This window comes from Pinus tabuliformis, chromosome Q (assembly GCF_031772625.1).
Source record: "Pinus tabuliformis cultivar Carrire ecotype Pingquan chromosome Q, CPIR1, whole genome shotgun sequence".
Taxonomy (NCBI): Eukaryota; Viridiplantae; Streptophyta; class Pinopsida; order Pinales; family Pinaceae; genus Pinus; species Pinus tabuliformis.
This window is the reverse complement of record NC_142296.1, coordinates 258,928,990-258,945,099: the sequence shown is the minus strand read 5'-3', so window position 1 is coordinate 258,945,099 and position 16,110 is coordinate 258,928,990.

The following is a 16,110-nucleotide window of genomic DNA, read 5'->3' as shown; positions in this document are numbered from 1 at the left end:
TTCGTAAAAAACTTGGAAGCGACAGTGCTGTATGCACAAGTACTAGCTCTTGCCGGAGCTGTCACTTGGTCAGCTGGCACAAGTCCGCTAGGAGCTTAAGCCAACTTATATGAGTTATTAGAAGAAGCTTTTTAACTGATGGAAGAAAGCTAACTCAAAGAAGGCTAATTTGCTTGCAGAAAGAAACTGGAAAGCTGAAAGGAAACGCAAACCCTAACAAACCCTAATTTTACCAGCTAGCCCTACCGATGCAAGAAAGAGGATGCAAGCTACTGAAGGAGATTCCATTGACTTCTAGGAATGTAAAATGCATGTGTTTAAACTACTTCTATAGTAACATCTAAAAAAAAAAAAAAAAAAACATCTTTTTGTATTTTTTAATAAGTTGTCAGAATTATCATGCATGTGCTTTTAACTGGTTTGTGACTGTGCAGAGGTGGATTGGCGAGAGGAAATTCTTGCAAACAGTTGGGAAGGTTCAAAGAGGGCCTAAGGGGTCCCTAGCACCCTTCCAGAGAGTTTCACAAATTTTGTCTATCAAGAAACCGCGTTCGTGAGCTTCTACAGGAAGTCTGCAGGGGTTCTACAAGATGTTCTGCACTTTCTACAAGATGTTCAAAAATGGAATTTTGGAGGGTGGATGGAGAGAGAAAGGTGAAGAAGTGAGTATGGAGGTAGGATAAGGGTGTGAGGAGGTCTAGGACTTGGTGGATGGAGCTCAGGAGAGATGAAGATGGCTGGATTTATTCAAGGAGGAGTGAAGCAATGTTGCACAAAAATTAGGGTTATGTGAGCAAATGTGGCAAATGTGAGGCAGGAATCCGCGTTAGGGGATGGAGAAGATGGGATTGATGGAGTATGGGTAGATACAGAAGTGGTATGGGTGCTTTGCAGGTTGTTTCTCCAACTGAACCAACGAAGACATGGAAAATCAGAGACCTAGTTACGTTAACCTAATCTGATTTAGTTAATAGTAAAGAGAATGAATAGAAGTTTATTTGCAATGAAACCATGTATACTAACTATGCAATGAAGCAATCAAGAGTCTGAACATGTAACCAACTTCTGCAAATAAAAATTGAACACTAATGATTGCATGGCGAAGCAAGGACAATGTTTTTGGTGGCAGCAAGGTCACCTTGATCCCAACTCCTGATCCCACTGAGGGAGAGGTGAAATCAGAGGTGCTTGATGGCCTTTTTCTGAATCTCTTCCCTGTTAATAACCTATCAACTCAATCTGAACATAAAAAGCCTTTCTAATCATCAACAATGGCCTAGGTAATCAACAAAATTTTAATCTACTTAACAGAAATTATTTTGAAAAGACATAAAAAGCAAATAACAGTACATAAAGGAAGCCTTGGCACTTGGGTTGGGCCCAACCCCAAGAGCTATAGGCTCCTAAAGAAAAATCAGAACTAATGCCAAGCAAAGCTTCTCTTCATTCCTAAAAAATAATCATGTCACAAGAAAGTTATACAACAGTAGCTACAAAAATGAGCTGAAACAATGATAACACTATAGTGCAAAACCCAACAGTTCCAAAAGTAAACTATGAAGGCTGAGGCATTCCTATTTATGCACTACGAGGGTCCTAGCAGCCCTCCTTAACTCAAGGGACTCGGCTGTTCAAATTGCCAGTAAACAGTCACTCTTCACAAAGCTACTCGGCTGCCTTTAGGATTCGTTTTGGTGGCCTGCTGAGCTCCGAGTTAAGGGTGGAGATTTCGAGGAAGGGCCATTTAATGCAAGAGACAACCTCCCTACGAATACTCACCCTTGCTCCCTCATGCTTGGCTGTCCTCTGGCTCATAATTGCTTGGCTGTGCTCCAAAATTTGTCCAAAAAACTTGAAATAACCACGTATTAGCCTCCTTGGTAAAGTGACCACCCTTATTCGTTCAAATAACATAAACATACTCAAAAAACATGCATAATATATGAAAAATGGTGGATTGATGAAGAACAGTAGGGAAAATGAGCCCAATAAGTTACCCATTTTTGGGGCTCATCATTGCCCCCCTGCTAAATGGGTTGCTCATACTCTGAGCAACTAATCTATCTCCTCAACCTTTATAGCTTTGACCGCCTCCCTCACGTCCCACGCCTCTGCAGTGATATCTTCTTCCCGGTCATGGAATCTTGCTTTCCTTTCCACTTCCTCCCACTGTCTATTTTCCTCCTCTTCCTTAACTCCTTCTAGCAATCCCAAAAGGAAAGGAGGACTGAATTTCAGGCCAATCCAATTGGCCTGCAGATTTTGCATCAACTGTTTATAGAGAGGTACCCTTGCCAAGGCCTCCCTCATCTTGGTGGGAGAGTGGTATTCTCTTATCTTCAAGCTGTGAGGCAGTGTGTTCCACCGCCTTGTGTAGGCATGAAGGCAGTTTTCCACCAACAGTCTCTCCATGTCCTCAAAGTGGGCAATAACTTGAGCCTGTTGCTCAATGTATTCTGGTAAATCCTGAGGGCTATTGGCCAAGTGCTTGTGGGTGCTTATCACTGCTGAGGGGTCATCCGGCTCTGCTCTGATCATTAGTGGCTCACTGAGTTCTCTGCTCATAATACTGCGGACCTCTGCTGCTCTCTTTTCCTCATGATTCATCCAAGAGGCCATGGCCATAAGTTGGATATCTCCTATCATAGTGTTGGGATCCCATGCATTCATGTTTGGAAGGGCTAAGTTGTGCAAATAAAACTCTGATAATTTGGCCCTGTCCTCTGATGAACTACTGCCACATAAAGCTACAAATTGATGATAATTTTGAAATGGAGTGATGCCCCTTTGGGCCAAGGTGTTAATCCGAAACTATAACCACTGATCCTTAAGGTATAGGGCATATGATTTGGCAAGTTGCCTACACTGCAGAGCTTCCATCACCCAGCTGGCCATGCAGGCCAGTTGGGCCTCCTTTTCTTGTACCTGTTGTTTCAAAGACTGTATCTCCTGGCCTGCTTGCAATTCCTTCTCCTGTAGCTGTCTATTTAGTGTCTCAATTTCAGCCTGCAACCCATCTCTCTTCTGCTGTTCATCAGGGGTTTCTTTGTCTGTTGTGGGCTCCTCCTATTGCTGTTGTTCTCCCAAGATGTGAGGCTTGTCTTCCTTCTTCTGTCCCTGTAGCTGTAGCTACTGTTTAAGCAGCTCATTTTCTTCCTGTAGCTTGGCCCCCTGGCTGCTCTCCACATGTTGTACCATAGCCAATTCCTTTCTCACCTCTTTGAGTTGTTCCTCTAGGGGACCTATATCTGCCACACCCTTGGACTTAGAGATCTTCATCCAAGTGTGGGTCCTCACTCTCTCTTCTTCTAGTGCAAGGAAAAGTGGCACTGTGAATTTTTTGGGAATGATCTTTCCGGCCTCTAAGAAGTTATAGTAGGAGCCCGAGCTAGGCTGGGGGATAGGTTCCACAATGTTCTCCACCTTTTCTTCCTCCTGTGGTGATTTAGCTGCCTTTCCTTCCATTTCTTTGGTCTCCTTTAGCCTAGCCAGTGTTATCTGTAGAACAGTCTCAGCATCCTGTAGAGAGGCCTTTGTGTCCAACATTTTCATTCTTTCTCTCCAGGTGGATGTCTTCAGGCTTCCCCGCTCATAGGTGATGGATGCCTTTGAGGGAGACCTCTCCTTTTGTGTAGCTGGGGTGTCTACAATCATGATTGGCTCTTTTGACGGTGGCTGGGGTTTGCCAGTTTTTATCCACATGCTCCTTCTTGCCTTAAAATACATGGAAGGCTCCCTCTTTCGCTTCCCTTTTTGCTTTGGAGATGTGCTTAGGGTGGCCAGCACAACTGCTACCTCCTTGGCTAAAATCTCAGGCGATTTTTCCTTTTGTTGCCTTGTCTCCATGCTTCCTGTAGAAATTCCTGTGTCGACTGTTTTCTGGCTTCCTGTAGAAACTGTTTTATGGCCTCCTGTAGAAACTATCTTCACTGTTTCAGTCTGCTTGGTTGGGGGTGTATTCCCTTTTAATTTTGGTGTGGTTGCCTTGGTTGTGTCCTCACTTGTTTGGAATTTTTTCAGTCCTCTCTTCCCTGCTCTGCAATCTCTTCTCCCTGGGTGTTTGTGCCATTGTTCCTCCCACAGTTTTAAGCTTTGCAACTTAGCATTTTCCTCATTTCTCTTCTTGTTCTCTCTGTGGAATTCTGTCCTGTGTTTCTTTTCCACTGGCTTTCTCTTCTGCCTCAATGTGTTCCCTTTCTTCACTGCTGGATGAAGTGAGTTCCTCGGCCAGAATTCAAATATCATCATCCTTGGACATGTTGTGGAAAATCTCCCAGGAGAGAGGGACAGTGTAGGTATGGAGGGCATCTTCCACTAGAAGCTTGATAAGCCCATGATGGGCTAGCTAATCCGGTGTCCCTTCCTTCAATTTTGTGCCACACTCAATTAATGATTATAGGAGGAAATAGGGGATGCTTAACTTTTTTTCTGGAGGTAAATCTATCCCATGTCTGAGTTCGCTCAGCAACCGAAAGTGATAGTCGTAAACAATACTGAATCGCCCCTCACATGTAATGTATTTCATGATCTGAAAGCTGACTTCGCTCCAAAAAGGATGTAGGCTGGCTCTTCGGACTCCATTCTTGACTTCTGCAAACTGTTCCTCTGGTAGGAAGAATTCTTTCTTGGCTTTTTGGCCCAATGCCCTCTCCTCTTTGCTCCAGGATATCCCTAATGGGAGAGCAGTAACTCGACTAATGAGTTGTGGGGTAAGATTTAGGGTCAACCCTCTGAAATTCACAGTGGCCAGTGTCTTTGATTTAGGCTGTAGGGACATTAAGCACTCTTCTATTACCTCATCGTCATGACCTTAAATTCTGTCACAAAAGGTCATCCAATTGGCACAGGTGAATAGGTTCACCACCTCGGGAGTTTCACACAATTTTCTGGAATCTGAGGGTTCCTTTCTAATAAACCCACCTGGCATGGTGAGAGTGCTCTGTTTTGGTTTGTGCTCTGATCAAAAAGGGGAATTCTGTTTATGGTTTCCTCCCTTGAACTTCAAGGAAAGATCTCTTGGGTGTTTTAAATTTTTAACTTGCATCAATTCCCTGGTGTAAAAATTTTGCTGCCCAAAACTCGGTTGGCCGTATGTAAAGGGAAGAATCAGGTTTTCGCAGACAGGGCACAGAGCTCAATTTTCATCCTTAGCATATATATAATTATGAACATTCAAATACTTCATACGCAGGTTAGCCCTTACGGTGCTTCATCTTTTTTCCAGGAGAAAATTGTTTATCAGGGACCATGGAGGAGAGTTTTGACGCAGAACCGACTGAGTAATTCCGAGCAACACACAGACAAACCACTATTTTTGACTCACAGGCAGACTTGTCTCTGACTTCCTTATTCAATATAGTTCTATTCATCACCTTTCGGACACACCATGCATGGAAGAGTGTTTTTCGAGCCTACCTCTTTCGGGACTCCAAATTTGTCGAAGAAAAATCCCTTTTCTCTACTCTGGAAGGCTATGCTATATTTCCTGTAGAGCCTCTTTCTGTAGAATGCTTTGCCGGCTTCTGTAGGATGTCACGGCGCTTCTGAACGAGCTTGGGATGCGGGAGGATTTTGAAACAGGCCGAAAAGCTCGGGCTAACAGACTGCGGATGAGGAGGATCCGTACTTTGCCGAGAATGGTTGCAAATGTAAATGAGCAACGGTTAACGTGAGTTCTTCGTCCAAGCATTTTTGAATTACGACACAATTCATGGTGAGGGGGGTGAGGTGGCCAGGTCGATACGTTGGCCAATGTCACGACCATCATTCCTCTGCGTGTCTTTGATCGACATTACCTTTCCTCTGCCATTAACTGCCACCACCCTACCAATCTTGCCGATTCTCCCCGACTGGACAGTTCCCACGTGTCAGCTGCACATCTCTTTGGCGAATTCAAACGTAACCGAGCTTGTTCAAATCCCACAAAGCCATTAGACTGACTGTGGGTGGCCAGTTGACTGCCCACCGAATTCGTTCAATCCGAACCATTTCACAGACATGTAGTTTCCGGAATATAGTCTATGCAATTTGACGAATAAGGTTAGACACTTACCTATGTGGCCGTGGACGTGTTCTGCAGGCTTCGGGACTTGGAACGACTACTTCGCTTGCTGCTGCCTCGTGCACGGGTGCTAGAACCCATTCTTTCATTCGCTGATGTTGTATGCACGGCTTTGGAACCCGATCCTCTGGTTGTAAATGCTGCATGCACAGGTTCTGTCTAATTTCAGCTATCGAGGATGTGTTCACGTCCAAGCAGAGCTTTTTTACATGTCCCCTGTGTCGATTTCAGCTGCTACTGACTCTAGAGTATGTGCTCCAGACGGATTAGCTGCTACAGGATTTTTGTAGGATATCCTGTAGCTGCTTCTCCTCCTGGGATGCATGCTTAAACGAGCAAGGTTGTATTTGCAGATGAAGAGTCCTGATGGAGCTTTGATAGGTAGAGTGTGCGAGCCTTTGTGTGCTTGATTTGTCACTTGGAAAAAAATTTCAATCTGAGGAAAACAGGGCTCTTTGTATGACTGTGCAGGAATACATAACCAGATGGTTGCAATGGCGGTGGAAAGAGATGAAACAGGTGATGGATGGAAGAGAGGGGTGGTTGTAGGCCTAATCAACAGACTCCAAGCTTCAAATCCCCTTCCAAAATCGAATTTGGCCCGCCCGAAGGCTCTACAGGATGCTTCCTATAGAAATGCAGAACTTCCTGTAGAAAGCCCAGAACTTCCTGTAGGAGGTGGAATCTCGACCCCAATGTGATCAAATCCTGGGAAAAGTGAGTGGCTATGGAGGGAGTGTCTGTAAGGATGTCCTGTAGCCTGGTACGGACCCCTGTCCTCATTTTGCGTGGCCTTCTTTATCTTCAATGTATTCCCTACAACCTGCAATAATTTTACAGAGATTAGACCTGTTTCTTTTTCTTTTTTTCCTTTTTTTTTTCTTGGAAGACAGCAGGGGTGCCCCCATGAGGTTTTCACCCCCACTATCTTCCCTGGGCGCCTCAGGGAGGTTTTCACCCAAGGATCTTTTTTTTTTATTCCATTTCTTTATTTTCTGAGAGACAGCTGGGGCGCCTCCATGAGGTTTTCACCCTCGCTGTCTGCCCTGGTCGCCTCAGAGAGGTTTCCACCCAGGGATCTTTTTATTCCCCCTTTTTTTTTTGATGATCAAGGTGTGGGAGGAATAGAGGTAGAGCCCTGCTCCACTACCAGCACTAATCTTTCCAAAGTTTCAATGAACTCCTGCCTCAAAAAGGGGTTTCCTGTATATTTTCAATCGATGCCCATTGACAAGCATGGGGATGGCCTCTTCATCAATGGTCCTGATAAGGACTGAACCATTGTCATTGCATTTCTCCACTGTATATGGTCCTAACCATCTTGTACTCATATTCCTTTTGAAATCCTTGTATCTTGAGTCATACAGCAGCGCCCAATCTCCCAGCTGGAATTGATTTTCATTAAGGTGCTAGTCATGCCATATCTTCCTCTGAAGTTGAACTACTTCTGAGTGGAGGAGAGCCTGCATTCACTGTTCATCTAATCCATTCAGCTACAGTAATCTTTCACGTTAAGCATGGATGAGATCTAAATCCGCTGAGCTGCCACCCTCAATGTATTGTACTCAAACTCTATGGACAACAAAGCTTTCTTCCCGTAGACCAACTCATAAAGTGTGAAACCTGTTGTAGTCTTCCAAGTGGTGTTGTAGGCCCAGGTGGCCTCAACCAGACGATCTTCCCAATCCTTTCTACTGCTGCTCACCACCTTAGTCAAAATCCCTTCCAATGCTCTATTAGTGACTTCCACCTGCCCATTTTCTTGAGGATGATATGGGGTGGAAGTCCTGTGCTTGATCTTGTGAGGAGCGAGCAAGTCTTCAATCAGGTTGGAGGTGAACTGGCTTCCTTGATCGGTGACTAACTCTCTTGGGTAGCCAAACTTGTAGAAGATATTTTCCCTTAAAAACTCAGCCACCTTTTCTTTTGTCGTTGCTTTGATTGCCTTTGTTTCTGCCCACTTTGTCAGGTAGTCGGTGCACACAATGATGTAGGAACTTTGCTTTGAAGGAGGGTTGATAGGACCCACAAAAGCCATGCCCCACTTCTCAAATGGCTCGAAGGTCACTTGAGGTTGGAGAGGCATTTCATCCCTTGGAGTCGGTTTCCCCATTCTCTGACATCGGTCACACTGGCTGATGTATCTTTTGACATCTTGGTGAAGAGTAGGTCAATAGTAGTCTGCCTGTAGAATTTTGAAGGCAGTCCTTTTTGCTGCAAAGTGGCCTCCACAAGGTCCATCATGACAGGTTAGGAGGATGTCAAAGACTTCCTCCTCCCTAACACAATGCCTCAAGATCTGATCTGGGCCAAGTTTGAACAAGTTGCCCCCGATCCAAGTGAATGGGTAACTCTTCCTTACAATTTTGCTCTTCTCCTTTGAGGATAGATGTGGAGGGAACTGTGCTGAGACCAAGTAATTTTCTATATCAACAAACCATGGAGAGAGTACTGAGATAGCAAACAAGTGTTCATCTGGCATCTGGTCATCCACTGTCCCTTCTTCACCTGTACGCAAATCCAATCTAGATAAGAAGTCAGCAACAACATTTTCCTTACCCGGCTTGTTTACAATAGTCAAATCAAATTGCTGCAACAAAAGTAACCATCTAATGATACAAGCATTTGCATCAGGCTTATTCATTAAATATCTAATTGCAGCATGATCAGTGTGTACGAATGTTTGATAACCAGTGATGTAGTGTCTAAACTTGTTTAGGGAATGGACTATGTCCAAGAACTCTTTCTCGGTTACAGTATAGGTCATTTCTACCTTAGACAGGTTTTTGCTGACAAAGTATATGGCATATGGTATTTTCTCCTCAACTTGTCCTAAGGCTGCCCCTATGGCTTTGTTCGAGGCATCAGTGTGGATGTGGAAAGGTAGGGCCTAGTTTGGACCTCTCAAGATCAAGGCTGACACCAGCTTATCTTTCAACTCATCCAGAGCCCCTTGACAGTCATCAGTCCATTTAAACTCAACATCTTTCCTAAGAGGCCAAACAATGGCGAGGCTAGCTTACTGAAATCTTTAATGAATCTTCGATAATATCTTGATAAGCCTAGGAAACTCCAAACATCTCTTACCTTCTGAGGAGGTGGGAACTTTTGGATGATAGCAATCTTGTTAGGATCCACCTGTAATCCTTGTCGAGAAATGGTATGACCTAGCACGGTCCCTTTAGTCATCAGGAATTCACATTTTTCAGGACTGAGGGACAGGTTCATCTCAATGCACTTGGTTAGAACTTTTCCCAGGTTAGTCAATGCTTCTTGGAAGTTGGACCCATAACGAGTAAAGTCATCCATATAGATTTCTACCAAATCGTAGACCAACTCAGAAAATATGCTCAATACTGCTCTCTGGAAAGTGGCAGGAGCGTTGAATAGCCCAAAGGGAAGGACTCGGTAGGCAAAGGTACCCCATGGACAAGTGAAGGTGGTTTTATCTTGGTCCTCCGGGCTGATTTGAATCTGATTATACCCACTGAACCCATCTAGGAAAGAGAAGAACTTCTTCCCTGCCAGTCCATCCAACACTTGATCTATGAAAGGAAAAGGGAAATGGTCTTTCTTGGTGGCTTTGTTAAGTTCTTGGTAATCTACACAGATTCTCCACTTCCCATTCTTCTTAGGCACAAGCACTAGAGGTGAGACCCACTCACTACCGGAGATGGGGTAGATGAATCCTGCATCCAACAATTTTTTCAATTCTTCTTTGACAATGTCTTTAAGGGCTGGATTCATTCTCCTCTGAGGCTGCCGGACTGGTTTACAATATTCTTTAATGTAAATGTGATGGGTACAGACTGAAGGGTGGACTCCTTTCATTTCCTTATAGCTCCAAGCGAAAGCATCTAGATGATTGTTCAGTAAGCCACACAGCTCCTTCTCTTGGGAGGGAGATAGGGAGGAGCTGATCTTTAAGGTTCTTTCGGGGCCAAATTCCACATTCTTAACTCTGGGAGAGGTCGGATCAGTCACGTAGAGGTCCACTAAAGCGCTAGCTTGGGTATCTTCCACCAACTCCTCTAAGGATAGTGCATTGGGGGGTGGATTTTGAATCAAATTATCAATCAAGTCATCCTCGGTTTGAGGGCCTCCCCAGTGGTTTCTACTGTGCACAATGGTGCAGAGTAGACCTCATCCTCATCTCCCTCTTCCAACCAGAGTGGTAAGTCATGTTCTAGCAAAGGTTGGGCAGGAGGGTATAGGACTAGCTGCTTGGACATAGGCCCATTCTTGATGGTCATGCTTCCAGCTCGACAACTGATGTAAGCATCCGCAGTGGCTAACCAAGGCCTTCCCAAAACGAGGAGGTATCCAGTGAGCTTTGCCTTTGGCTGAAGGACCAAGAAGTCCACAGGGTACTCCCAAGAGTCAACAGAGACCAAGACATCTTCCACAATCCCTTCGGGAGTCACAGTGAAGTGATCTGCTAACTGCAGGTGTCGAGGTCTTCCTTAAGGAACTCTGAAGGTTGAGTTTAAGCATGGTGTCCCTGGTCATCACATTAATGGCAGCCCCTAGATCAATCAAGGTATGGGGGATTATGGTGCCATTGATGTGGACATCCACTACACGACTCCCAGGGTCTAAATACTTTGGACAGATTACTTGCCCCAACATTAGATCGGACAGTTGTCCTATGACATTGATAGTCAAGGCATCTCTCTTTCACCTACCTGGGTGCCTGAAACACTCCTCCTTAATCAATTTTTTGTATATTGGTACATCTTTTATGGCCTGGAGAAGTGGTATTTTCACACACAACTGTTTAAGTTCTCCCAGAAGTTCAGTCTCCTCTGGGTTCGGTTGCGTGGTTACTGTTAGTCTCTCAGGAAAGGGTGGAATGGCTTTGGGTTCAATTTCCTATTTCTCTTCCTCGTCCTCTGGGGGAGGAGGTTGGTGATCTGGAAGGACCTTCCCAGATCACAGGTTGATCTCCTAGATCTCCACAGCATAGGTAGGGCATGTTGTCTCCCTAGTGTATACCTGTTGGGCCTGTCGGTTGTTGGGGTTTGGGTTCGGTTGAGCCGGCATCTGGGGTTGTCTTGGAGGAGCAGGAGGTAATGGTTGTGGCTAAGCCAGTGGTGGAGGCAGAATGGCGAAAGGAGAGTTGTATTGGGGCCTCCACCCTAGTTGAGGTGCATTCCACTGAGGTTGTGGCTAGACATGTGAGTGAAACGAATGAGCAGTGGGTTGAGTATGGTATTGAGATGGATAAGACCACGGAGGAGGTGCGGACCAGGAAGGATGAGCAGGGGGACCCCAAGAAGGTATGTGAGCAGATTGGTTGGGGCTATAATAAGCTTGGGATGTCCCTTGCATCCCTGCTGGTAAGGTTTGGGCCCATGCGGCCTCCTTTGGTTGAGGAAGTAGAGAGGTTCAGTGGTTGCCTCAGCCCCTTTTTACATGGCTTTAAATCTGGGTACGGTTGGGCATTGGTTTGTGGGGTGGTTTTCCTCACAGACGAAACATACCTCTATTGAGTGCAATGGACACTCGTTCTTAGGGTGCTTCCTTGTACATTTGGGACAAAAAATGGCCAAAGCCCTCTCAGCTTCCTCTTTCTTTTGTTGGATTCGGAAAGTATCAAGTTGCATGGAAATGGTCTGTCTCATCTCACTTTTGAGGTCTTCCATCTGGTTAGCAAACTCATGCTTGGAGAAGGTGGTACTAGCTGAAAGTGGATTCCCCCTACCTCTTTTCCAGGCTACCCTAGAATGGTTTCTAAACACAGTCTTTATGTCCTCATAAGGTAGTTGGTAGATGTCTCCTCCAGCTAGCATGTGAAGGGTATCTAGAAGGTCTTCAGGGACTCCTCGGAGCAGAACCAGCTTCAGAGATTTAGGGTCAAGTGTGCACCTGGCCCGTTTATAACTAAGTTGGAACCTTTCCTCATAGTCTTCTAAGGATTCGTTATTTCCCATGGTCATCCGGAAGATCTCTCCCTTTGTTTCCTTGGACCTACAGTAGTCCTGGTATTTGTTGTTAAAGGCTTACTGCATTTGAGCCCAAGTGGTGATATTGTTTCCAAGTAACCCCATGAACCAGCGACATGCTGCATCCTTGAGGGTAGGAGGAAAGAGCTTCAACTTTTGCTCGTCCTCAGCATAGTCATAAGTTCAGGAAAGGACAGAAAACTCAAACAGGAAGGTATCCGGGTCTTCAATGGTCAATCCATGGAAATGAGGTAAGGCTAAGGGACTTATGTTTTTCATCTTCATGTCCCCGTTGGTCTCTCGGATGGGGAAGGTACCTTCTATTCTCTCATCATCTTCTCTACCGTTTCTGCTTTCAGCCATGGTCTCAAAAGGAATGTTTTCTTGCTCTTCTTCTGTTATAGGATCTTCATATATCTTAGGAGGTTCACCTATAGGTTCTTCTGGGTCATTGCCACCAAAGAAGAGAGAAGGGTGACTTAGTGAAGTAGTGGGGGTGTTGGGTAGGAATTTTCCGGTATTATCTCTGTTCCTACGAGGCATGAAAAGATTTTTGGTTGCTTTTGCTTTTTTCTGCTTGTACCTGCAAAACTGAAACAGATGGAATTGCAACTAACTAAAATCTATCTTGCGGAAATGAAAATGCGGAATTGAAATGAAAGCAGGAAAGGACTAATCTATTTTGCTGAAATCAAATTGCAGGAATGAAATGCTAGACTACGCTTGCAGAATTGAAATGCTATTCTATGCTTGCAGAATTGAAATTGCAGAATTGAAAGGCTAATCTATGAAAGCAGGAAATGTCTAATTTACTTTTGCAGAAATGATATTACAAAATGGAACTGAAATAAACTACTTAGCAGAAGGTTGGAGTAGAAAAATAGAAGAAAAGCAAAAATCACAAATAATCTGATGCTTCCCCGGAAATGGCACCAAAAAAGGTGGTGGGCTCCAGTATTGCAGCAATAATGCTACAACTCGTGGGACTCCCTTCTTTACTCTTATCAACCCGGTAGTTCGTAACAAACTTGGAAGCGACAGTGCTGTATGCACAAGTACTAGCTCTTGCCACGGTTGTCACTTGGTCAGCTGGCACAAGTCTGCTAGGAGCTTAAGCCAACTTCTATGAGTTCTTAGAAGAAGCTTTTTAACTGATGGATGAAAGCTAACTCAAAGAAGGCTAATCTACTTGCAGAAAGAAACTGGAAAGCTGAAAGGAAATGCAAACCCTAACAAACCCTAATTTTACCAGCTAGCCCTACTGATGCAAGAAAGAGGATGCAAGCTACTGAAGGAGATTCCATTGACTTCTAGGAAGGTAAAGTGCATGTGTTTAAGCTACTTCTACAGTAACATATGAAAAAAACATCTTTTTGTATTTTTGAATAAGTTGTCAGAATTATCATGCATGTGCTTTTAACTGGTTTGTGACTGTGCAGAGGTGGATTGGCGAGAGGAAATTCTTGCATATGGTTGGGAAGGTTCAAAGAGGGCCTAAGGGGTCCCTAGCACCCTTCCAGAGAGTTTCACAAAGTTTGGCTATCAAGAAACCGCGTTCGTGAGCTTCTACAGGAAGTCTGCAGGGGTTCTAAAAGATGTTCTGTATTTTCTACAGGATGTTCAGAAATGGCATTTTGGAGGGTGGATGGAGAGAGAAAGGTGAAGGAGTGAGTATGGAGGTAGGATAAGGGTGTGAGGAGGTCCAGGACTTGGTGGATGGAGCTGAGGAGAGATGAATATGGCTAGATTTATTCAAGGAGGAGTGAAGCAATGTTGCACAAAAATTAGGGTTATGTGAGAAAATGTGACAAACGTGAGGCAAGAATCCGCGTTAGGGGATGGAGCAGATGGGATTGATGGAGTATGGGCAGATAGAGAAGTGGTACGAGTGCTCTGCAAGTTGTTTCTCCAACTGAACCAACGAAGACTTGGAAAATCAGAAACCTAGTTACGTTAACTTAATATGATCTAGTTAATAGTAAAGAGAATGAATAGAAGTTTATTTGCAATGAAACCATGTATACTAACTATGCAACGAAGAAATCAAGAGTCTGAACATGTAACTAACTTCTGCAAATAAAAATCGAACACTAATGATTGCATGGCGAAGCAAGGACAGTGTTTTTGGTGGCAGCAAGGTCACCTTAATCCCAGCTCCTGATCCCACTGAGGGAGAGGTGAAATCAGAGGTGCTTGATGGCCTTTTTCTGAAGATCTTCCCTGTTAATAACCTATCAACTCAATATGAACATAAAAAGCCTTTCTAACCATCAACAATGGCCTAGGTAATCAACAAGATTTTAATCTACTTAACAAAAATTATTTTGCAAAGACATAAAAAGAAAATAACAGTACATAAAGGAAGCCTTGGCACTTGGGTTGGGCCCAACCCCAAGAGCTACAAGCTCCTAAAGAAAACTCAGAACTGATGCCAAGCAAAGCTGCTCTTCATTCTTAAAAGATAATCATGTCACAAGAAAGTTATACAACAGTAGCTACAAAAATGAGCTGAAACAATGATAGCACTATAGTGCAAAACCCAATAGTTCCAAAAGTAAACTACGAAGGCTGAGGCCTTCCTATTTATGCAATACGAGGGTCCTAGCATCCCTCCTTAACTCAAGGGACTCAGCTGTTCAAACTGCCAGTAAACAGTCACTCTTCACAAAGCTGCTTGGCTGCCTTTAGGATTCGTTTTGGTGGCCTACTGAGCTCCGAGTTGAGGATGGAGATTTCGAGGAAGGGCCATTTAATTCAAGAGACAACCTCCCTACGAATCCTCACCCTTGCTCCCTCATGCTTGGCTATCCTCTGGCTCATAATTGCTTGGCTGTGCTCCAAAATTTGTCAAAAAAACCTGAAATAACTACATATTAGCCTCCTTGGTAAAGTGACCACCCTTATTTGTTCAAATAACATAAACATACTAAAAAAACATGCATAATCTATGAAAAGTGGTGGATTGATGAAGAAAAGTAGGAAAAATGAGCCCAATAAGTTACCCATTTTTGGGGCTCATCAACTTCGATGGTAGGAACAACCCAGAATGGAAAGTATTTGTCCAAAGTATATTGGGCAAGGAAAGACTACCTTTATGGGAGGAGATTTGGGTAGCCCATCAATAGGAAGAATTAAGGATGGATTTGTTTAAGGTCAACCTCAATGGTAGTAGTGGGAGTGGCATGAAGATGAAGGAGGAGGAGGAGAACGCAACTCTAGCATCAAAGGGACAACAAAAGCAGAAGAGGAAGAAGGACATCTCGAAGGTGAAATTTTTCAAATGTGGCGAGATGGGCCACTTTGCATCCCAATGTCCTTTGAAGCAAAAGGATAAGGATGAGAAACATGATCCTAAGGCTGCTCCAACAAAAATTGATGAAGATGATTTTTCCATGAGTGCCCATGCATCTACAGGAGGGAAATGAGGCGATATTGAGCTATAGTCGGGAGGACTACATGTGGGAAGGATCCTTGATGAGTCCACCTCTTGGATCAATTCCTTGCTATGGGAGCCCGAGATTCAGCAGTAGCGAGATGGACTTAGTGTCAGATGATGCAGTGGTTTGTTGGAGAGACAGATGCAGTAGCATGAGACCAGATACTAATCAATGTAGAGCAAGGTTGGTAGCAGTGTAGATGACACAATGCAGAAGTCAACAACAACACATAAGATTCAGAGGGTCAAAGATTAGTAGCAGTCAGATTCCAACGTTCACATCGTATTATGCTAAACACAGTCAATTCATAAATTTTGGATCATTAGGGGAATTTTGAGGTCTAAAATGGGCCTCCTAAGGAAATCATAAAATCATAGTGGAAATAATAAAATAATATTAGATTACATCATCAAAGTTTAGAGGGAAAAATAAAAAACTATATTTTCAACTCGTATTTTCAACTTATCTCCCTATGGGTTTACTCAAATTTCAAGCAGAAACACTTGTTGGATGTGGAATTTGATTGCTCATCCAGGGAGTACCCATGTTTCATACTTTTGATGGACACCACTACACAAAAAAATGACAAATACATTAAAAACATGATTGCAATCATGTCTTTTAATGTATTTCTCATTTTTGGTGTAGCAAGGTCCATCGAAAGTAT